We start from the raw sequence: 23,651 nt of genomic DNA, 5'->3' as shown, positions 1-23,651 counted from the left end.
TATTATTTCCTTCATTCATTCAAACATTAAGAAAACAAAATATTAAAGCGTAATCTCTGCCCTCAAGAAAATCATATCAGTCATTTTTAAAATAATATCAATACATTATGATGATATATTAGAGTCCATGCAAGGTATACACACAAAATAAGCTATGAAAACACATAGTAGGGCTATCAGTTATACTCACAGAGGCCTTGGCTATGATTCTGTTATTAAATTGCACATTAATGTCTACCAGTAACATGCTAATACACATAAATGTGTAGAAAACCAAAACAGAGACCTCACTCATAATTCTTGCTAAGATGTGTGAAAATTAATAAACAGAAACTTCAATTAAAATAGAGTTAAGGGGTCAGAAGGGGGAGCTGTCACGCCCTACATAATAGCAGAGCCAAACAGGAAGAAGAAAGACGTCCACTTTTTGCCTGGCTAAAGTTCAGGCAATGAGAGATTGTCACAACTCAGCCAATGAAAAACCACTATACTTTGAACTCTCAATTCCTCCAATGGAGGAATTGTTTATTACAGCCCCGCCCAACTTCCTTTTCCCCTCTTTTTTTTTAAAAAGAGTTCTCCTTGCCTTGCTGGGCAGGGACTTGCATGTGGTTCGCAGTGGTTGCAGACCCTGAATTGCAGTTTTTGCTGGAGAAATAGTTGGTCTTCTATTTGTTTTAGGTCAACAGGTGACTAACCTTATTTTAGATGTGTCTACAATCTAATATGGAATCAACAGCTGAGGTAGTGTTTTTCATGATTTGCCACTGCTTGATGCTTCTAGGAAAGGATAAGTTGGCAGCATGCACACTGAAAATTTGTTAACTTCGTACACTGCAATTTACTTTTTGATGTACAGTGCCACAACTACTATTAAATTTCATGCCATGGTGGGTAGTTATTTATCAGATAGGAAATGGCTCTCTTTAAAAAATGTCTTTCACTATTCTACCACTTGGAAAGTACTGCAATGTAATTGAAAATTGGTCTAGTCAATCTGCCGTGGGCTTCTGAGAAATAATTTCTATGAATAACTACCACCAAGAGTTTCCCCAAGGAAAACCTTTCATTAGGACCGAGAACACTTTCTGATGATTCTAATAATTACCTTTCTTTGAGTTACTGGCTCACCAGTATGGTTGTCATAAAATGCTTTGCTGGTTTTCTTTCATGCCTCTTGCCTTTATAGCTCAAGAGCCCACAACAGAGGAGAAAACTGGTCAGGACATGAGTGTTTATTAACTACTGCTTTGCATGAAGTATTTATTGAAATGTTAATAAAACAAACACTGAAAAATATTCTTCTGGAATGCAATAGGACATGGCCCCAATTCATCCTTAAATGTCCCTAAAGAATTTTCTCTGATATGGTTGTTATTGTTACTGAAGTAAGGCTGTGGGAATATGGAGGGAGAATTCTCAGATCAGAAACAGAAGATCTGGGTTTAAGTCCTGGGTCTACCTAAACTATAAGGTAAGTGGGGATAATAAAACCTATGCCTTTCCACAGATTATTATGAAGATTTAATAAGCTAGTGTAGAGAGTAATACAAAGCATTATGCATGGCACATAGACAGTGCTCATACATGTTTGCTGAATAAGAATTCAGTTAGATTTCCAACTTTCTTATATTCGCTATTTGAATTGCAAGAGTTCATTAGCACTATAGTAGTTCATTCAATTACTGAATTCAACAATGGAACACCTTCATTTATACAATAAAAGATGCTTGGATTGTTTAAAAAAAAAAAGGAAAAGAAAATACACATCATTCCCTGTACTAATGAGTGTAAAGGTAAGGGCATGAATATTTACATCACATTGAGTATAGTGAGAGAGTTATGCACAAGGATCCCTGAAAACATGAGGAAAGATCCCTTGAAACTTCCTGAAGAAGCCAGAAAAAATGTTCACAGAGAGGACAGCACTTGAGCTCAGGCATAAATAATAAGCAAGAATTTTCCAGATGGAGACAGTTGAAGCAAGACGAGTAGAGACCTACAGACAGAGAACAGAGCATATGCTAGGCATGAGGGAAAATGGTATGGTAATAGAACAGAAGGCAGATTAGTATGACTAAAAGGGGCTGCATGAGGAAGAAAACCAGGAGGTGAGGGAATAAAGATCAGATCATGAAGGCTCTTGTGTGCCTTTCTGGAAGTTTGAACTTTATCTTCTAAGGCAAGAAAATCAGAATCATTTACAGGTTAGCTGGTGGTTTAGCTCAGAGTTGCTTATGAAGTTGAAAGTCAAGATGTTGATCAGAGCTGCTGTCATCCAAAGGTTTAATTGGGGCTGGAGTCTACTTGCAAGACGGCTCATTCACACTGTTATTAGCAGAGAGACTCAATTCATTGTCACATGGGCCTCTCTCTAGTGCTGCTTGAGTGCCTTCATGACATGGTAGCTGGCTTCCCTCAGAGCAAGAATCTTGTGTTTAGATTCAAGAAAGAGAGAGAGAGACAGAGCAAAGAGTAGGCCACCAATTTATTTATGACCTGGTCTCAGATGTCACACAACGACATAGCCATCATATCCTATTAGTTAAACGTGAGTCACTAAGTCCAGTCCATACTCAAATGGAAGAGAATTAGTCTCCCCTTTTGGAGGGAGGAGTGTTGAAGAATTTCTGGAGACTATTTTTAAACCACCACAGGTAGAGATTCTGTTGTCCATTCTCACACCTAGATGCAGTTTGGCTGCCTGCAAAATTTCTTGCTCATATTTCACTTCTCTCTAGATTTCTTGTGGCCATGCCTGTGAGGATGCCCCACAACATTGTATTGGGTGCTACTACCCAGAAGCTGCTCTTGCCATATCCATCTCACACTTCACTCTGTAATTCCGTAGATACCATGATCTGTCTTTAATGCCTGGTCAAATCTCAAGGTATGAAAAATATCCTCCAGATCTCTTCATTGAAGCCTTGGGGAAAGAAGGCTATGAATGATGTGAAGTAGGTTCAAATATAGCCCATGGGTCACAATTATTAAGATCTTGATAGTTCTGTGAGAGGGAAGGGAAGACTTTTCCAGTGTTGGTAGTTGTAAGTCATTATTTCATTCCAGATGTTTTTAGTTCTCTATTCTTAAACACCAGTTAAAGCATAGCTTAACAGTGTTCTCAGGAGGCTTTTCTCTAACCAGTTTGCAGATTTGTTTCACTAGGACATCTTTGAAATACGTGGCCATAGTTGTTTTGTTTCCTGGATTCATTATCCATATAATATGTGTTTTAGTTTTATTACTCCTGCAAGCAGAGCTGGAGACAAGAACCAGAGTCCAAGGAGTTTATTTAGGCAGTGATCTCAAGAATCACGAATGAGGGAGTGGTGAGAGTGAAGCAGGGAAGAGAAAAGGTCAGTATAAGAGTGTTTTTCAAGGTCACTGTTGGGACCATTGGGATCTCAACTATACTGGGATTGTTAAACATGTACAGAATACTTCCAAGAATTTTCCAAAGGACAGGAAGCTGAGGTATTTACCCACTGACTCCCACTGGTTGAAAGCAGCCTGAGTTCTTCAATGTTCTGTATTTCTGGATTGTCCCCCTGAGTGGCTGAATGGACTCCTGCAGGTCTGGAAAAGGCATGAAAACTTCAAGTGTGAAGCTATCCATTTGCCTCTAAGTTCTCATGCAGCTGTCCACTGCAGCTGCAGCTCTAACCAGAGGTGGGCTGAGGGCGTGTGAGGCAGGAAAACAAAAGCCTGTGATACAACTTGTAAATAAGCGCTGAAGGCAACACTTCAAGGGATTTATCTTACAGATGTTAAAACAGTCTTTGGAACAAGGACACTGCCCCTTGATATAACTGCTCCAAAAGAATAAGACTTATTTCGGTCTTTAAGTTGTGATTTTTTTTGTTGTTTTGAAGGGGTTTAATATCACAGCTCCTATGGGGCAGCACAAATCAGAATTGTAAAGTAGAGCAAATATATATTTTTTAATTAATAGATTTTATTTTTTAGAACAGTTTCAAATTTACATAAAAGTTGAAGAGGTAGTACAGAGCATCACTGTGTACTCCCAACTCCCCCACATGGTTTCCCCTATTATCAACATCTTACTTTAGTGTGGTACATTTGTTACAACTAATGAACCAATATCGATACATTATTATTAGCTAAAGTCCATAGTTTACATCCAGGTTAACGCTTTGTGTAGTACAGTTGTATGGGTTTTGAAAAATACATAATGTCCTGTATCCAACTTTACAGTATCATACAGAATAGTTTCACTGCCTTGAAAATCCCCTGTGCTTCAACTAATCATCTTTCTTTCCTCTCCCAAATCCCTGGAAATCACTGATTTTTTACTATCTCTATAGTTTTGCCTTTTCCAGAATGTGATATAGTTGGAATCATGTAGATATAGCCTTTTCAGACTGGCTTCTTTAACTTAGTAATATTCATTTAAGGTTCCTCTATTTCTTTTTGTGGCTTGATAACTCATTTCTTTTTATCACTAAATAATATTCCGTTGTATGCGTGAACCGCAATTATGAATAAAGTTGCTATAAATATTGATTTGCAGGGTTTTGTGTGGACATAAGTTTTCAACTCATTTGGCTAAATACCTACGGGTGCAATTGTTGGACCATATAGTAAGCCTGTGTTTAGCTTTGTAAGAAACTGCCAAACTGTCTTCCCAAGTGCTGTACCAGTTTGCATTCCCTCCAGCAATGAATGAGCGTGCCCAATGCTCCATATCCTTATCAGCACTTGGTGTTGTCACTGTTTTGGAATTAGAGGTAGTATAACATTATTGTTTCAATTTGCAATTCCCTGTTGGCATATGATGTTGAGTATCTTTTTACATGCTTATTTGTGTCTTTTTTCTTGGTTAGATTGACTAAGGTTTATCAATTTTGTTGATCTTTTCAGAGAAGCAGATTTGGTTTCTTTGATTTCTGGTTTTCAACTTCATTGATTTCTTCTAATTTTCATTATTTCTTTTCTTGTGCTTGCTTTCTCTTAAACTGCTTTTCTTACTCTAGTTTCCTAAAGTGGAGATTTAGATTTTCATTTTAAATCTTTCTTCTTTTTAGTATAGTCATTCAGTGCCATCAATTTCCCTGTAAGCACTGCTTTTGCTGTTTCCCACAATTTTGATATTTGGTTTGAAATGTTTTTTACATTTCCCATGCAACTTTTTCTTTCACCCACTTTTTATTTATAAGTGTATTGTTTAATCTCCAATTACTTTGGAATTTTCCAGCTATCTTTCTGTTATTGATTTCTAGTTTAATTCCACTGTGGTCTGAGAGCATACTTTATATGATTTCTATCCTTTTAAATTTGTTAAGATGTGTTTTATGGTCCAGAATGTAGTTTATCTTGATGAATGTTCCTTGTGAGTTTTAGAAGAGTGTGTAGTCTGCTATTGTATGAAGTCCTCTATAAATGTGAATCTGATCCAGTTAATTGATGATACTGTTCAGTTCAACTATGTTCTAATTGTTCTCTGCCTGTAGGATCTGTCAGCTAATGGGAGAATGGTGTTGAAGTCTTTAACTACAATGGTGAATTTGTTTCTCTTTGCAGTTCTATTGGGTTTTGCCTCGTGTATTTTGATTTCTGTGTTAAGTGCATACACGTTAAGCATTGGGATATCTTCTTATAGATTTGACCCCTTCATCATTATGTACTACTCCTCTTTATCTGATAAATTTTTTTTGTTTCAAAGTCCACATTGTCTGAAATTAACTATTCCAGCTTTCATTTGATTGGTATTAACATGATATCTTTTTCTCCATTCCTTTACTTTTAATCTATCTGTGTGCTCATATCTAAAGTGGGCTTCTTGTAGACAACGTATACTTGGTATTGTTTTTTTAATCAATCTATTTAACAATCTGTGTCTTTTAATTGATGTATTTATTCCATTCACATTTTAATTGGTTGTTGATATAGTTGGATTAATATCTATCATATTTGTAGCTCTTTTCTGTTCTTTCCACTCTTCTTTGTTGTCTTCCTCTCTTACTGCCCTCAGTGGTTTTAATTGAACATTTTATATTATTCTATTTTCTCTCCTCTTTTAGCATATCAATTATGCTTCTTTAAATTTTTTAGAGGTTGCCCTAGAGTTTACAATATACATTTATAAATAATCTAATTCTACTTTCAAGTAACACATTACCACTTCACAGGTAGTACAGGTACCTTATAACAGGGTATTCTCTGTTCTTCCCACCCATCCCTTATAACATTGCTGTCATTCACTTCCCCTAACCATATGCTATAATCACCCCAAACATTGTTGCTGTCATTGCTCTGAACAAACAGTAATCTATTATATCAATTAAGAATTAGAAAGTTATATGTCAATTATACCTCAAAAAAAGAATTAGAAAAATAAAATATTTTACTTTTCCTCTATTTATTTCTTCTCTGATGTTCTTCCTTTCTTATGTAGATCTGAGTTTCTCCCTGTATTATTTTGCTTGTTTCTGAAGAACTTTTAATAATTCTTTCAGGGTAGGTATACTGGTGAATTCCCTCAGTCTTTGTCTGAGAAGTCTTTATTTCTCCCTCACCTTTGAATGATGAAGTCACTGGACACAATTTTTTTTTTTTAATACTGGTAGTTTCTCTTTAAACACTTAAAATATTTCACTCCCCTCCCATCTTATTTTCATGGTTCCTGACTACAAGTCTGATGTCATCCTTATTTTTGTTCCTCATAGGTAAAATATTAATTTGCTCTGGCTTCTTTCAGATTTTTTCTTTGTTTTTGATTTTCTGATGCATGTCTAGATGCAGTTAGTTTTTGCACTTACCTTGTTTGGTATTCTATGAACTTCCTGTATCTGTGGTTTGGCATCTGTCATTAATTTTGGAAAATTTATAGCCATCATCTCTTCAAACAAGTCTTCTGTTCCTTCCTCTCTTTCCTCTGCTTCCCATAACATCTATTCCACCGCTTTCTTAACTGTCCCACAGTTCTTATATATTGTGTGTCATATTTTTAAAAAATTCTTTTTCTCCACATTTCAGTTTGGGAAATTTCTACTGACATATCTTTAAGATCACCAGTTTTTTCCTTGGAGTGTCCAGTCTTGTAATGAGCCCATTAAAGCCTTTCTTCATTTTTTGTTTTTGTTTTCTAGCATTTACTTTTGATTCTTTCTTAGAGTTTTCATCTTTCTGCTTACATTATTTATCTGTTTGTACATGTCATCTACTTTTTCATTAGTCTTTAATATATTAATCATAGTTACTTTAAATTCCCTACCTAATAATTCCAAAATCTGTGCCATATATGAGTCTGATTCTGGTGTTTGCTTTATCTCTTCAGAATATGCCTTTCCTTGTCTTTTAGCATGCCCAGTAATTTTTTGGTGAAAGCCAGACATGATGAATTGACTAATAGGAACAGAGGTAATTAGGCTTTGGGTGTGAAGTTTTATGATAATCTGCCTAGGAGGTAGGTTGTGTTTAATGTTTGTTGTAGCTGTAGGTGCCAGAGGCTTCAGTTTCCTCTAGTTTTCGCGCACGTGTGTGTGTGTGTGTGTGTGTGTGTGTGTGTGTTTAACTCCCATTTGTCTTTGTGCTTAACTTAGACCTCCTTTTTAAATTGAGTCTGTGTCTTGTAGTCCTCTCAGCTGTAATCCACTGATACTATACTGGAGTCCTGCTGATGTGATGGTAAGGTATAATGGACGAGACATTTTCTATAATCTTATGATAAAATCTCATTTTTTTAGTGGTTCTAAGTCCCTGGGCTTCGGTAGTGCTTCTTAGTTTTCTTACTTGTTGTTTTTTTTTCCTCCTCCCCTTCGTTGTGATAGGAAAGCTAGAGGGGGCTGGATCTGACCAGTTACCCCTCCTTTAGGTTAGATAAGACTCTGGTACCATAGCTTCCCTTGAAGGTCAGTCTTTTGTTATGTAGCTGCTCTGGGCATATTTCAAAATGGTTATTTTTTCCCTCCTCCTGCTCTAAACACAGAAGGGAATTTTGCTCTCACCTTTAAGGCAAGAACCTGGTGAGATTGCTGGAGATAAAACTCACGAAAGTGTGGCGGTCTCTCTAAGACTGGGTCCCTAGGAGTTTTTAACTCCCAAGCTAGTCCAGACCCAGTCTCCAGAAATTCATCAAAATTAACCATGTATATGTTCTTACCCATTTATGGCTCCAGTGGCTTCTGTTTCAGGTAAACTGATCTCAGCTCTGGTTCTCTGTATTTGTCAGTCTCTCCAGATTTTAGGAAAACAATTTGCTCTATAATTTCAATTATTTGATGGATCTAAGAAAAGTCATTGTTTTTCAGCTTGTTCAGTGTTTTTCTTGTTGTGAGAATGGGAGTGGAAATTTCCAAGCTCTTCACATGTCAGAATTCAAAAAACATATTTTAACGTTTAATAAGTTACAGTTTACATATTATAAAATTCATGTATTTTAAATGTGCAAGTCAGTGATTTCTAGCAACTTTATTGAGTAAGGCAACCATCACCATAAGTCAGTTTTAGAGCATTTTCATCTCCCAAGTTGGGGAGTATGCTTTTGATATCTCCAACCTCCCCACAGAAATTCTCCCACATGTCCAGACCTAAATGTCTTTGCTAATATTTCCCCAACATTTTATTGTATCTGGTAAAATACTATCTGCTGGAGCTCTTCTGATTCCCAGCCTTGTTTTCCTAAGAGATTGGATTTGGAGTTTGAAGACTCCACATTGCCACTTATTATTTTTATCACCTTAGGCAATTCACTTAAATTTCAGAGGATTTCCTGAGAAAAGAAAGTAGAAATTATTTATCCTGATATTCCCTGCAACTAGCAAAATAGTGGGCACATAGGTGGTGATCAATAAATATTTGTGAATGAACAAATCTGGACTTGGTTACAAGATTCATGGAATAGTGGGATTGGACCAGATTAGGAGGTGTGTTCTTGGATCTATGATGGGTATGGGAATGCCCTGATAATGTCTGAAAATTTTCCTTGGTGTAGCCTTCATGAAATTTTCAAAGGTTTCAAGGCCCAAAGGGGTAAAGAACAGTGGACTCAATGATATCCAAAGACTTTTCCAACTCAAACATTCTGTCAATCAATGTATACTGTATTTCTTGTTCCTAACTCAGGACTTTTATAAACCAGATATTATATAACTGAGAGCATTTTGGCATTTGGCTCTAGTTATTAATAAGTGTTCCTATTACACCACACGCATGAATTTATACAAGCACTGGTAAAAGGTGAATTCCACACTGCTTAGGCTCAAAGACTGCAAGGTGCTAGTTCCCACAAATCTAAATCTTGGGATCTTACCACCTCTAGCTGACCATGAAAAAGGAGGTTGAGAACTGAAGAGAAAAGAAGTGACTAGTTCTGCAAATCAGACCCTGGCTTAATTTATCCAAATAGCTGCATGTGTGGAAGAGGTAGAAATGAGAGTTTAGTTTGCCTAGCCATCCCCAAAGAGCCAGGTTCTGTTTAGAACTGCTTATCACTTTAAAACAGGAAACAGGAAGTAGAACATAGGTTCATTCCTTAAAAGAGCCTTATGAATTAGGTTGCAACTCTTCAATTTTTAGAGGGCAAGCAGGGAGGTGAACTAAGAAGAGGGTGGACAGAAGAGGCAGGTCTGATGTGGAGAGATGGGGCTGAAAGTTTCCCTCTGTACTACTTTGGACATTGGACTTACTTTGATTGATAAGCTGTCATTCATCACTCAAGCATGATTTTGCCTTGAGCATGACTTCAATTTGATAAATGCTTTGTTGTTCTAACAAATGCTTTGTTGTTCTTGCTGTACATAACCTTTCCTTAGGCCAACTTCTGTAGCATTTCTACGTCCTCACTCAGCCATGCAGTCATTACTAACACCTAGCCTCCTGATGCATTGGATTTATACTTAATCATTTGTTTACTCACTCTACCAAACAAGCAAACACACACACACACACACACAACATTAATTAAATATATTTTTTACTAGCAGGTAGTTAATAAATATTTATTAAATGAATGGACAAATGCATAAATGAATCACTGCTGGCTTAAAGCATTTAGCTTGATGGAGTGACTAACACTTCATACACTGATATGTCTACTTATATTACTATTTTTCTTCCTTACTCCCAACTCACACATGGTAAGATATAGAGTAATAAGAATATAGGACAAAGGACAGATATACTTGGGGATGTAAGAAGTCAGAATCATAAGAAGATATTTCCATTTCCTGGGCCCTCAGATACCAGAAACCATGATGAGGTTTTATCTCATGGATCATCGCAGTGGTGTAGCAAAACAGGTGGGGCTTGATTGTATTTACTTCTCAGAGGAGCTAAAACCAAGTGAAAGTAATGAACTTACCAAGGTCAAAGAGACTGTAAGAGATACAGCCACACCAGGAATCCAATGCCAGCTCCAATTTAGCACCGAGCCAGCCTGCATTTTACCCAGAGCCTGCTCAGACTGAATCTAGGGCTCCATACATAGGGTAGGCCCAGGTTGGCCCTGAAAGGAAGCAATATTTGTCACTCCAAAAGAGACCTCTTTGTGTATTGATTATTTTAAGCTGGTTATTTTTAAGAAACTGCAGACACAGAAGAAGGTCTGAAAACTGAGTAAAAGCTACCCTTTTGTAAGAGATATTTACAGTTATAAGGGAAATCTCCATTCATAAATGTGTGTCCCTCTCTGTACCAGGAAGAGAAGAATAACTCTAAATCTCAAGAAACTCATCAATGGAGAAGACCAGGACTCAAATTTGCATAACAACCTTACTCTTGTTTACTGTGCTTCTCCTGGTAACCTACCATAACTGACTTCTAACCCCTAGCGTCTTGTTTTGTCTTTAGCTGAAGATGGTATTTAAGGTGATGGCTTTGGCCATTATGAGGAGTTACTCAGTTTCTCTGGGGCTCTCCCATGTATGCATTAGGTATACATGTTATTAAACTTTTGTTTTTTTTCCTTTTAATCTGTCATATCAATTTAATTATTAGACAAGCCAAAGAATCTAGAAGGGTAGAAGGAAATTTTTTCTGCCCCTACACCCATAGACATAAAGCAGAGCACAGGTGTCCTTTTTTTAAATATCTTTATCAGAGTATAATTGCTTTACAATATTGTGTTAGTTTCTGCCGTATAACAGAGTGAATCAGCTATATGTATACATAACCCCATATCCCCTCCCTCTTGCATCTCCCTCCCACCCTCACATCCCACCCCTACAGGTGGTAACAAAGCACCAAGCGGATCTCCCTGTGCTATGTAGCTTCTTACCACTACCTATCTATTTTACATTTGGTAAATATAAAAAATTTACCTTTTATTTTTTTAGATTCCATATATATGTGTTAGCATACGGAATTTGTTTTTCTCTTTCTTACTTACTTCACTCTGTATGACAGACTCTAGGTCCATACACCTCACTACACATAACTCAGTTTCGTTTCTTTTTATGGCTGAGTAATGTTCCATTGAATATATGTGCCACATCTTCTTTATCCATTCATCTGTCAATGGACACCTAGGTTGCTTCCATGTCCTGGCTATTGTAAATAGAGCTGCAATGAACATTGTGGTACATGACTCTTTTGGGATTATGGTTTTCTCAGGGTGTATGCCCAGTAGTGGGATTTCTGGGTCGTGTAGTAATTCTATTGTAGTTTTTTAAGGAACCTCCATACTGTTCTCCATAGTGGCTGTATCAATTTACATTCCCACCAACAGTGCAAGAGGGTTCCCTTTTCTCCACACCCTCTCCAGCATTTATTGTTTGTAGACTTCTTGATGATGGCCATTCTGACTGGTGTGAGGTGATACTTCATTGTAGGTTTTTTTTTTGCTTTTTGGTATTTTTTTGCGGTACACGGGCCTCTCATTGTTGTGGACTTTCCCATTGCGGAGCACAGGCTCTGGACGCGCAGGCTCAGCAGCCATGGCTTACGGGCCCAGACACTCCACGGCATGTGGGATCTTCCCAGACCGGAACACGAACCTATGTCCCCTGCACTGGCAGGTGGACTCTCAACCACTGCGCCACCAGGGAAGCCCCTCATTGTAGTTTTGATTTGCATTTCTCTAATGATTAGTGACGTTGAGCATCCTTTCATGTGTTTGTTGGCAATCTATATATCTTCTTTGGAGAAATGTCTATTTAGGTCTTCTGCCTATTTTTGGATTGGGTTGTTTTGTTTTTGTGATATGGAGCTGCACGAGCTGCTTGTATATTTTGGAGATTAAACCTTTGTCAGTTGCTTCATTTGCAAATATTTTCTCCCATTCTGAGGGTTGTCTTTTCATCTTGTTTATGGTTTCCTTTGCTGTGCAAAAGGTTTTCAGTTTCATTAGGTTCCATTTGTTTATATTTTTTTTAATTTCCATTTCCCTAGGAGGTGGGTCAAAAAGGATCTTACTGTGATTTATGTCAGAGAGTGTTCTTCCTGTGTTTTGCTCTAACAGTTCTATAGTGTCTGGCTTTACATTTAGGTCTTTAATCCATTTTGACATTATTTTTGTGTATGGAGTTAGGAAGTGTTCCAATTTCATTCTTTTACATGTAGCTTTCCAGTTTTCCCAGCACCACCTATTGAAGAGGCTGTCTTTTCTCCATTGTATATTCTTGCCTCCTTTTTCAAAGATAAGGTGTCCATATGTGTGTGGGTTTAGCTCTGGGATTGCTATCCTGTTCCATTAATCTGTACTTCTGTTTTTGTGCCACTACCATGCTGTCTTGATTACTGTAGCTTTGTAATATAGTCCAAAGTCAGGGAGCTTGATTCCTCCAACTCCATTTTTCTTTCTCAAGACTGCTTTGGCTATTCTGGGTCTTTTGTGCTTCCAAACAAATTGTGAAATTTTTTCTTCTAGTTCTGTGAAAAATGCCTATGGTAGTTTGATAGGGATTGCATTGAATCTGTAGATTGCTATGGGTAGTGCAGTCATTTTCACAATGTTGATTCTTCCAATCCAAGAACATGGTATATCTCTCCATCTGTTTGTATCATCTTTAATTTCTTTCATCAATGTGTTATAGTTTTCTGCATACAGGTCTTTTGTCTCCTTAGGTAGGTTTATTCCTAGATATTTTATTCTTTTTGTTGCAGTCGTAAATGGGAGTGTTTGCTTCATTTCACTTTCAGATTTTTCATCATTAGTGTATAGGAATGCAAGAGTTTTCTGTGCATTAATTTTGTAACCTGCTACTTTACCAGATTTATTGATTAGCTCTAGTAGTTTTCTGGTAGCATCTTTAGCATTCTCTATGTATAGTATCATGTCATCTGCAAACAGTGATAGCTTTACTTCTTTTCTGATTTGGATTCCTTTTATTTCTTTTTCTTCTCCGATTGCTGTGGCTAAAAAGTCCAAAACTATGTTGAAAATAGTGGTGAGAGTGGGCACCCTTTTCTTGTTCTTGATCTTAGTGCAAATGGTTTCAGTTTTTCACCATAGAGAATGATGTTGGGCTGTGGGTGTGTCATATATGGCCTTTATTATGTTGAGGTAAGTTCCCTCTGTGCATACTTTCTGGAGGGTTTTTACCATAAATTGGTGTTGAATCTTGTCGAAAGCTTTTTCTGCATCTACTGAGATTATCACATGGTTTTTCTCCTTGAGTTTGTTAATACGGTGTGTCACATTGATTGGCATATATTGAAGAATCCTTGCATTCCTGAGATAAACCCCTTGATCATACACCATGATGAAGATAAACACTTGATCATGGTGTATGTTCCTTTTAATGTGCTGCTGGATTGTCTTTGCTAGTATTTTGTTGAGGATTTTTGCATCTATGTTCATCAGTGATATTGATCTGTACTTTTCATTTTTTGTGACATCTTTGTCTGGTTTTGGCATCAGGGTGATGGTGGCCTCATAGAATGAGTTTGGGAGTGTTCCTCCCTCTGCTATATTTTGGAAGAGTTTGAGAAAGATGGGTGTTAACTCTTCTCTAAATGTTTGATAGAATTTCCCTGTGAAGACTTCTGGTCCTCGGCTATTGTTTGTTGGAAGAGTTTTAATCACATTTTCAATTTCAGTGCTTGTGATTATAATTTATATTATAAATATAATTATAATATTTTTATAATATTTTATAAATGATAATATTATAAATATAATTATAATATTTCTGTTTATATTTTCTATTTCTTCCTGGTTCAGTCTCAGAAGGTTGTGCTTTTCTAAGAATTTGTCCATGTCTTCCAGGTTGTCCATTTTATTGGCTTATAGTTGGTTGTAGTAATCCCTCATGATTCTTTGTGTTTCTGCAGAGTCAGTTGTTACTTCTCCTTTTTCATTTCTAATTCTATTGATTTGAGTCTTCTCCCTTTTCTTCTTGGTGAGTGTGGCTAGTGGTTTATCAATTTTGTTTATCTTCTCAAAGAACCACCTTTTAGTTTTATTGATCTTTACTATTGTTTCCTTCATTTCTTTTTCATTTATTTCTGATCTGATCTTTATGATTTCTTTCCTTCTGCTAACTTTGGGGGGGTTTTGTTCCTCTCTCTCTAATTGCTTTAGGTGTAAGTTTAGGTTATTTATTTGAGATGTTTCTTGTTTCTTGATGTAGGATTGTATTGCTATAAACCTCCCTCTTAGAACTGCTTTTGCTGCATCCCATAGGTTTTGGGTAATTGTGTTTTCATTTGTTTCTAGGTATTTTTTATTTCCTCTTTGATTTCTTCAGTGATCTCTTGGTTATTGAGTAGCATATTGTTTAGCCTCCATGTGTTTGTATTTTTTACAGTTTTTTCCAGTAATTGATATCTAGTCTCATAGCATTGTGGTGGGAAAAGATACTTGATACGATTTCAATTTTCTTAAATTTACCAAGGCTTGGTTTGTGACCCAAGTTATGATCCTTCCTGGAGAATGTTCCATGAGCACTTGAAAAGAAAGTTTATTCTGTTGTTTTTGAATGGAATGTCCTATAAATATCAATTAAGTCCATCTTGTTTAATGTTTCATCTAAAGCTTGTGTTCCCTTATTTATTTTCATTTTGGATAATCTGTCCATTGATCAAAGTGAGGTGTTAAATTCTCCTACTATTATTGTGTTACTGTTGATTTCCCCTTTTATGGCTGTTAGCATTTGCCTTATATATTGAGGTGCTCCTATGTTGCATGCACAAATATTTACAATTTTTATATCTTCTTCTTGGATTAATCCCTTGATCATTATGTAGTGTCCTTCTTTGTCTCTTGTAATAGTCTTTATTTTAAAGTCTATTTTGTGTGATATGAACATTGCTGCTCCAGCTTTCTTTTGATTTCCATTTGCATGGAATATCTTTTTCCATCCCCTCACTTTCAGTCTGTATGTGTCCCTAGGTCTGAAGTGGGACTCTTGTAGACAACATATATATGGGTCTTGTTTTTGTATCCATTCACCCAGTCTATGTCTTTTGGTTGGAGCATTTAATCCATTTACATTTAAGGTAATTATTGATATGAATGTTCCTGTTACCATTTTCTTAATTGTTTTGAGTTTGTTTTTGTAGGTCTTTTCCTTCTCTTGTGTTTCCTGCCTAGAGAAGTTCCTTTAGCATTTGTTGTAAAGCTGGTTTGGTGGTGCTGAATTCTCTTAGCTTTTGCTTGTTTTTAAAGGTTTTAATTTCTCCGTCGAGTCTGAATGAGGTCCTTGCTAGGTATAGTAATCTTGGTTGTAGGTTTTTCCCTTTCATCACTTTAATTATATCCTGCCACTCCCTTCTGGCTTGCAGAGTTTCTGCTGAAGGATCAGCTGTTAATCTTATGGGGATTCCCTTGTATGTTATTTGTTGCTTTTCCCTTGCTGCTTTTAATATTTTTTCTTTGTATTTAATTTTTGATAGTTTGAACAACATGTGTCTTGGTGTGTTTCTCCTTGGATTTATCCTGTGTGGGATTCTCTGTGCTTCCTGGACTTGGTTGACTATTTCCTTTCCCACATTAGGGAAGTTTTCAACTATAATCTCTTCAAATATTTTCTCAGTCCCTTTCTTTTTCTGTTCTTCTTCTGGGACCACTATAATTTGAATGTTGGTGCATTTAATATTGTCCCAGAGGTCTCTAGAACTGTCCTCATTTCTTTTCATTCTTTTTTCTTTATTCTGCTCCGTGGCAATTATTTCGTCTATTTTATCTTCCAGGTCACTTATCTGTTCTTCTGCCTCAGTTACTCTGGTTTTCATTCCTTCTAGTGTTTTTAAAATTTTGTTTATTGTGTTGTTCATCATTGTTTGTTTGCTCTTTAGTTCTTCTAGGTCCTTGTTAAACATTTATTTTATTTTCTCCATTCTGTTTCCAAGATTTTGGATCATTGTTACTAACATTACTCTGAATTCTTTTTCAGGTGGACTACCTATTTCCTCTTCATTTGTTTGGTCTGGTGGGTCTTTACCTTGCTCCTTCATCTGCTGCATATTTCTCTGTCTTCCCATTTTGCTTACCTTACTGTGTTTGGGGTCTCCTTTTTGCAGCCTGCAGGTTCATAGTTCCTGCTGTTTTTGGTGTTTGCCCCCAGTGGGTAGGGTTGGTTCAGTGGCTTGTGTAGGCTTCCTGGTGGAGGGGACTGGTGCCTCTGTTCTGGTGGGTAGCACTGGATCTTTTCTTTCTGGTGGGGAAGGCTGCATACGGTGCTGTGTTTTTGGGTGTCTGTGAACTTAGTATGATTTTAGGCAGCCTCTCTGCTAATGGGTAGGGTTGTCTTCCTGTCTTGCTATTTGTTTTGCATGGAACGTCCAGAACTGGAGCTTGCTGGCTGTTGGGTGGAGCTGGGTCTTATCGTTTAGACGGAAGTCTCTGGGAGAGCTCTCACTGACTGATATTACAGGCAGCCAGGAGGTCTCTGGCGGTCCAGTGTCCTGAATTCAGCTCTCCCACCTCAGAGGCTCAGGCCTGACACAGGCTGGAGCACCAAGGCCTTGTCAGCCACATGGCTCAGAAGAAAAGGGAGAAAAAATGAAAGAAAAAAAGTTTTTTTAAATAAAATAAAATAATTAAAATTGAAAGAAATTTAAATATTATTAAAATAAAAGAAGAGAGCAACCAAACCTATAAACAAATCCACAAATGATACCAAGTGCTAAAAACTATACTAAGATAAACATAAAAATCAGAAACAAGTCAGTGGCAGACAGGAAACCTCAAGTCTACAGTTGCTCCCAAAGCCCCCTGCCTCACTTTGGGGATGATTCATTGTCTCTTCAGGTATTCCACAGTTGCAGGGTAACTTAAGTTGATTGTGGGGATATAAACCGCTGCTCCTGAGGCTGCTGGGAGAGATTTCCCTTTCTCTTCTTTGTTTGCACAGCTCCTGGGGTTCAGCTTTGGATTTGGCCCCGCCTCCGCATGTAGGTTGCCCTCAGGCTTCTGTTCCTTCCCAGACAGGATGGGGTTAAAGCAGCGGCTGATTAGTGGGCTGTGGCTCACTCATGCTGGGTAAGTGTAGGGTACAGTAGTTATAATTGGAATGTAACTACCTACCAAGCCTGTGACAGCATAGGCCGGTGTGACGCTGCAACCGCCTGAGGTGCACCATGTGTTCTCCCGGAGAAGTTGTCCTTGGCTCACGGGACACTGGCTGTGGTGGGCTGCACAGGCTCCTGGGGGTGTGTGATAGTGACCTGTGCTTGCACACAGGCTTCTTGATGGCTGCAGCAGCAGCGTTAGCGTTTCATGCCCGTCTGTGGTGTCCAAGCTGATAGCCACTGCTCGTGCCCATCTCTGGAGTCTGTTTAGGTGCTGTTCTATCTTCTGTCGGCAGACAGGGAAGGAATCCCCTCTCCTCGTGCACCCCAAAACAGTGGTCTCTTGCCTCTTAGGCAGGTCCAGACTTTTTCCCAGACTCCCCTCCAGCTAGCTATGGCACACTAGCCCCCTTCAGGCTGTGTTCACACAGCCAACCCCAGTCCTCTCCCTGGGATCTGACCTCCAAAGCCCGAGCCTCAGCTCCCAGACCCCGCCTGCCATGGAGGGTGAGCAGACAAGCCTCTCAGGCTGTTGAGCGCTGGTCCACACCGATCCTCTGTGTGAGAATCCGAGAGGTGTTCTTCAGTTTGCCTTGTAGCCCATCTCAAAGTGCTTAGGTGAGCTATGGTGGTGGCAAACAAAGACATCTGACTAATATATTGATATCTTATGCTAAAGGGTCCTGCAAAACAGCTGGGAGTTTACTCTCATTTGTAAGAAAAGCACTTAGCTGCTGAACCCATAACTGCACCTCATTTTCATTTGACATTCTTAATTAAGATTGACTTGCTAGTAGTCTCTAAAGATAACAGTACAGTAGGGGGTGGATTCTAAAATGATCTTACTCATAAATGGATAAGTCATTAGTATTCTAGGAGAGCCTTCTACCCAACTGTATGGCTGGGGTGGGAGGACTGGGGCACAGAAAAGAGTTGGTGAGAACCTCTTCCCTAGTGAAAAACATGGGTTATTTTCCTTGATAAATCAGGACCAAATGCCTAGGCCAATGTTTATCCAATGGTAGAATCGCCTGGGCACTTATTATAAATGTAAATGCCAGGTATCCCTCCCTAGAGATTCTGATTGCATAGTTCTTGGGGAGTGGATCAGAAAAATCTTCATTATTAACAAGCATTGCAGCTGATACTGACGTATGTGCTTGAGCCATGCCTGATAGGGACAGGTCACATCTGTAGAAAGGGAAGTCAGTGTTCATCTAAATAACAACAGACTTATAAATAATATGGAAATATATTCAACAGAAAAGATATAGATGCAATCACATTAATATCTGTAAAGCCCTATATTTCACAGGAATACAGCAGTGAAACAAAGGCAGGGTCAACTTTTTGCCTGGAAAATTGGGGGAGGAACCATAGCTTTCTTTTTTTGACAATGCTGCTACAATTTGACTTCCACTATTCTGTGCAATTCAACTAGTTAAATACTTTTCCAGCACCTACCACATGCTAGTACCTAAATCTCTGCCCTCTCATCCATCAAGCCTAGTAAAGGAGACAGATACAGAACTAAATAAATGAGTTCATTCAAGGGAGACCATGATCACTGAAAACAAATATAATAGACTAAAGAAGATGCCTGCAAATTTCAATTGTTAGAGTAAGTCCTTGTAGTGTACTTCAGAGATGAGCTCCCTGAAAGAACTAATACAAACTGGCCTTGTCCCTGATATACATGTGTTCATTCAGTAAACATTAAATGGATAAGCAGGAATGGCTGTGTAATTAAATAGAAAATTCATCACTAATGAATTAAATAGATAATTCATCACTAATTATCTCGATAAATTTATTTTAAATTTATTTTATTTTATTTTAAATTTATTTAAAATTTATTTTAAATTTTTTATTTGCAGTGCACTCATTTTACAAACCATATATATTACAGGACAACTTACTTCCATGTATACACAACCCCTGTCCACACTGCCAAAAGTGGTCTCTGTGGACTTCTAGGGCTTTCTGGAGAACAGTGTGAAAACCACTGTCAAGAAAGTAGAAAAAGGTCTTCCCTGGTGGCGCAGCGGTTGAGAATCTGCCTGCTAATGCAGGGGACACGGGTTCCAGCCCTGGTCTGGGAGGATCCCACATGCCGCGGAGCAACTAGGCCCGTGAGCCACAACTACTGAGCCTGCGTGTCTGGAGCCTGTGCTCAGCAAGAAGAGGGGCCGCGATAGTGAGAGGCCCGCGCACCGCGATGAAGAGTGACCCCCGCTTGTCACAACTAGAGAAAGCCCTTGCACAGAAACGAAGACCCAACACAGAAAAAAATAAAAATAAATTAATTAAAGAAAGTAGAGAAAAAGGACAGGAAAAAAAGGGGGGGTAGGAATAGAAAGCATGAATAAATTGGTAGAAATAAATCCAAACTTATTAGTAAGTACGTTAAGTAAAAGTGGACTCACGTCTGCTTCCACCCAAAGTTAAGTAAGAGGAGGACCGGGCTTATTTTATTCATCTTGAACAACTAGGAAACCAGGGAAAAAACGCATGAAACCATGGTTTTCAGACATTGGACAAGAAGCAGCACAGGACTGTAATCCCAAGAGGAGGAAAACAAGCACTCTTGCCCCAGATTACTGCCTAGAGGCAGTCTCCATGCTGCATGTTACACAGAAAGGGGGAACCCAGACAGCCCTTTGGTTCTGCTAACTTGGGGAGGCTGAGTTTAAAGTTTGGAGGGGACTCAGTGGCTCGAATTTGATGGGAAGATTATTGTAGAGGAGAGAGCTGGACAGGAGAGAGAGAAAGAGCTCCAGAGAGCTGCAGAAGGGTCCCTTTAAGTCTGGTTGAATACTGATATGCACACATATGAGACAGAAGGAGTGTGGTAAGAGGACCCCCAAAGTGAGGCCATTTGGCAATATGTAAAAAGAGCCATGAAATTGTCATGTGCTTTGACCTGGGAATCCTTCTTCTGACAAATGTCGTATACATCCACATGTCCACGGCTGCATTATTTATAATGGGGAAACATTGAAAAGTCTGTCTAAAAATCAGGTAGTAATTATGTAAACTGTGTTATATAAACTATGTGATAACCTGAAGTTTTTGAACCCAACGAATCCATGAATCTTACTGCTGTACCGTCAATTTTGAGGATATATACCTACAGGGGTGGGGGGCATTTCAGTGGTTCTCAATCCTGAACACATTAGAAAAATCTGTTTTTACTTTTTTTAATGTTGTTGCCTGGGCCCACTCTTGAATTTCTGAGAACGAGGCTCAGACAGTGAGCTTTTTAAAGCCTCTATGTTAATCTGAAGCACACTGAGGGATGAGAATCACTGGAGTAGAAGCTTTTCCAATTCTCAAAGGGATTTTCTTCTAAAATAGAATAATTACTTTCATAGATAAAAATAGTATGTAGTCATTTAAAATGCTTATTACAAATATTATTTTTAAATGGGAAAATATAATGTTGAAAAAAGTATGTGCTAAACTGTATGTGTACTGTGATTACAATTACATGAACATATATTACGTGCCAAGAATGGTATAACTCATGAATAACTTTTTTTTCTTTATTTTCCAAATTTTCTGATTCATATTTGGGGGTGAGGGGTACCTTTGAAGGACACCCAGCAAGTGGTGGATTAGGAAACCCTAGTGGATTGCCCTCCCTTGGAGCCCTTCGGTATCCTTAGTCTCCTGACATCTCCCTTTCAGACTTAGAGTGCAACTGAGTCACTGTGCAGCCTGAATCAACCAGAGTGTTATCTCGTTAAAACTAAACAATAGGATGGCCTAATTTAAGGGTTTCCGTGCAGGATGTCTGCCTCTAACCTCTGCCCTTTGGCATAGCTTATAGTCTTTCAGACCTCCCAAATCAGAGGTTTTAGATCCAATATTTCTTTGGAATCATTGTTATAGAATAGCTATTTTTTTTTCCCCATGAGGAGACCTAAATTAAAAGATGAGCATTTGGGATCTTAAACTCTTTTCCCAGAGAATGTGGAAAATCTCCCTGTGTGGAAACTAGAAAATAGCTGATGCTAACCCTAGCAAGGCACAAAGCATGCAACTTTTAATTACTGCAAGACTAATAAACTGATTATGACCTCTTTCCTGCTGGGCCCTAAGAACCTGCAGGCATTCTTCTTTTTCAAAAGTTAGATAATAGCTCCTGTTGTTCTTTCTTTTAATTTCATAAAATAGCAAATCCCTGTAGTCCTGAGTGATTTAGCCAAGTAAGCAATTATAGGAGATTGCTGGATCCATCTGCTTTTCCCCGATAGATATGAAGGTGAGATATAGTATGTTCAGTTTTTCATTCTTCCAAAAAGTCAGTCAAACTCCTACTGCTTTGTAAGGTCACTGAATACCTCCTGCAGGCTCCTTTGAGAACTCTAGTTGAGAAGCTTCTTAAAACAGCAATCCTGTTATATTAGTCAGGCCTCCTTTGGTTGCAAATGGCAGAAGCCCTTCAAACTAGCTCATGCCAAAAAAAAAAAAAAAAAAAAAAAAAGGAGTAGGCACTAATTAATAGCTCACATAACAAAAAAGTCTAGGAGCAAACTGGATGCAAGGTGTCATCAAACATCTCTCTCACTCTCTCAGCTCTACTTTCCTCTGTGTTAACTTTATTCACCACAGGCTCCCTTCATGTGGAGGCAAAAATGGCTGCCCCTACCCATCTCCAGGCTCATATCATCCTTGCATGTGACCTCAGAAGGAAAGAGGTCCTCTCCTCCCAGCATCTGAGACAAACTGCAAAAACTTTGACCCTGCTTAACACACACACAGCCTGTGTGTGGTACAGTCTGAACAGATACTCTAATAATTGACCAATCTAGATTAGATACATCTTAACAGGAATCAGGAACTTGTAGTTGATGATCTCACCAGGTGGAAGGAACACTGTATCTTCACCATGATGTATATCCAAAAGAACAGTTATCCATTTAAACTTTCAAAAATGTAAAATAGCTAGTGGGAAGCAGCCGCATAGCACAGGGAGATCAGCTTGGTGCTTTGGGATGATCTAGAGGGGTGGGATAGGAGGGTGGGAGGGAGGCTCCTGAGGGAGGGGATATGGAGATAGATGTATGCATATGGCTGATTCACTTTGTTGTACAACAGAAACTAACACAGTATTGTGAGGCAATTATACTCCAATAAAGATGTATTTTTTAAAAAAGTGAAGGAAAGGGAGAGAGAATTTTAGTTGAAAATACAACTTTAATGACTTGTCACAGAAGGATAGAGGTAACACAATCAAGAAAAAGAATCAAAGAGAAATGTAAAGGATAACAAAACTAAAATATAGAGCATTTCCTTGACCCTAGAAATTTCCTCACTCCCCCTTCCAGTCATTACCCGCTCCCACATCGTCAACCACTGTTCTTATTTCTATCCCCATAGAACTTTCTTAAACTTTCTATAATTGGAATTACACAGTATGTACTTTTCTATATTCTTTCACTCAAGATGAGATGTATCCCTATTTTTGTGTACATCAGAAGCTCATTATTTATTGATGAGTACTACTCCATTGTATCAATATCTGCAAGTTTCTGTTGATGAACATTTAGGTGATCTTCAGTTTTTAGCAGTTATGAATAAAGCTTCTATAAACATTCTTGTACATTTTTTTTTTTGCCAAATGTTCTCATTTCTCTTGAGTAAATACCTAGGAGTGAAATTGCTAGGTAGGCATTTATTTAAAAAAACTACCAGCCACCTTCCAAGTGGTTGTGACATTTTACACTCTTACCAGTAATGTCAGGCATTCCATTTGTTATGGACTATGACATCTTTGTCATGATACTATTAGTCTTTTTAATTTTAGCCACTTTGGTGGTTATGTAGTGGTATCTCATTGTGGGTTTTTTGTTTGTTTGTTTGTTTTTAATAGATAGACATTCACTAATCATTTTAGGGTTTTTTCCCCATAAAGACAAATTTCAAGATGTCAGTATTAAAGCTAAAAGTCTTGTCTAATATTGACCAAAAAGGTGTTTTTTGTCTTTTGTTTTTGTTTTTTTTTACATCTTTATTGGAGTATAATTGCTTTACATTGTTGTGTTAGTTGTTGCTGTATAACAAAGTGAATCAGCTATACATATATCCCCATATCCCCTCCCTCTTGCTTCTCCCTCCCACCCTCCCTATCCCACCCCTCTAGGTGGTCACAGAGCACCGAGCTGATCTCCCTGTGCAATGCAGCTGCTTCCCACTAGCTAGCTATTTAACGTTTGGTAGTGTATATATGT

The sequence above is a fragment of the Pseudorca crassidens genome, chromosome 5 (assembly GCF_039906515.1).
Source record: "Pseudorca crassidens isolate mPseCra1 chromosome 5, mPseCra1.hap1, whole genome shotgun sequence".
NCBI classification, from domain to species: domain Eukaryota; kingdom Metazoa; phylum Chordata; class Mammalia; order Artiodactyla; family Delphinidae; genus Pseudorca; species Pseudorca crassidens.
This window is presented reverse-complemented; position numbering follows the sequence as displayed.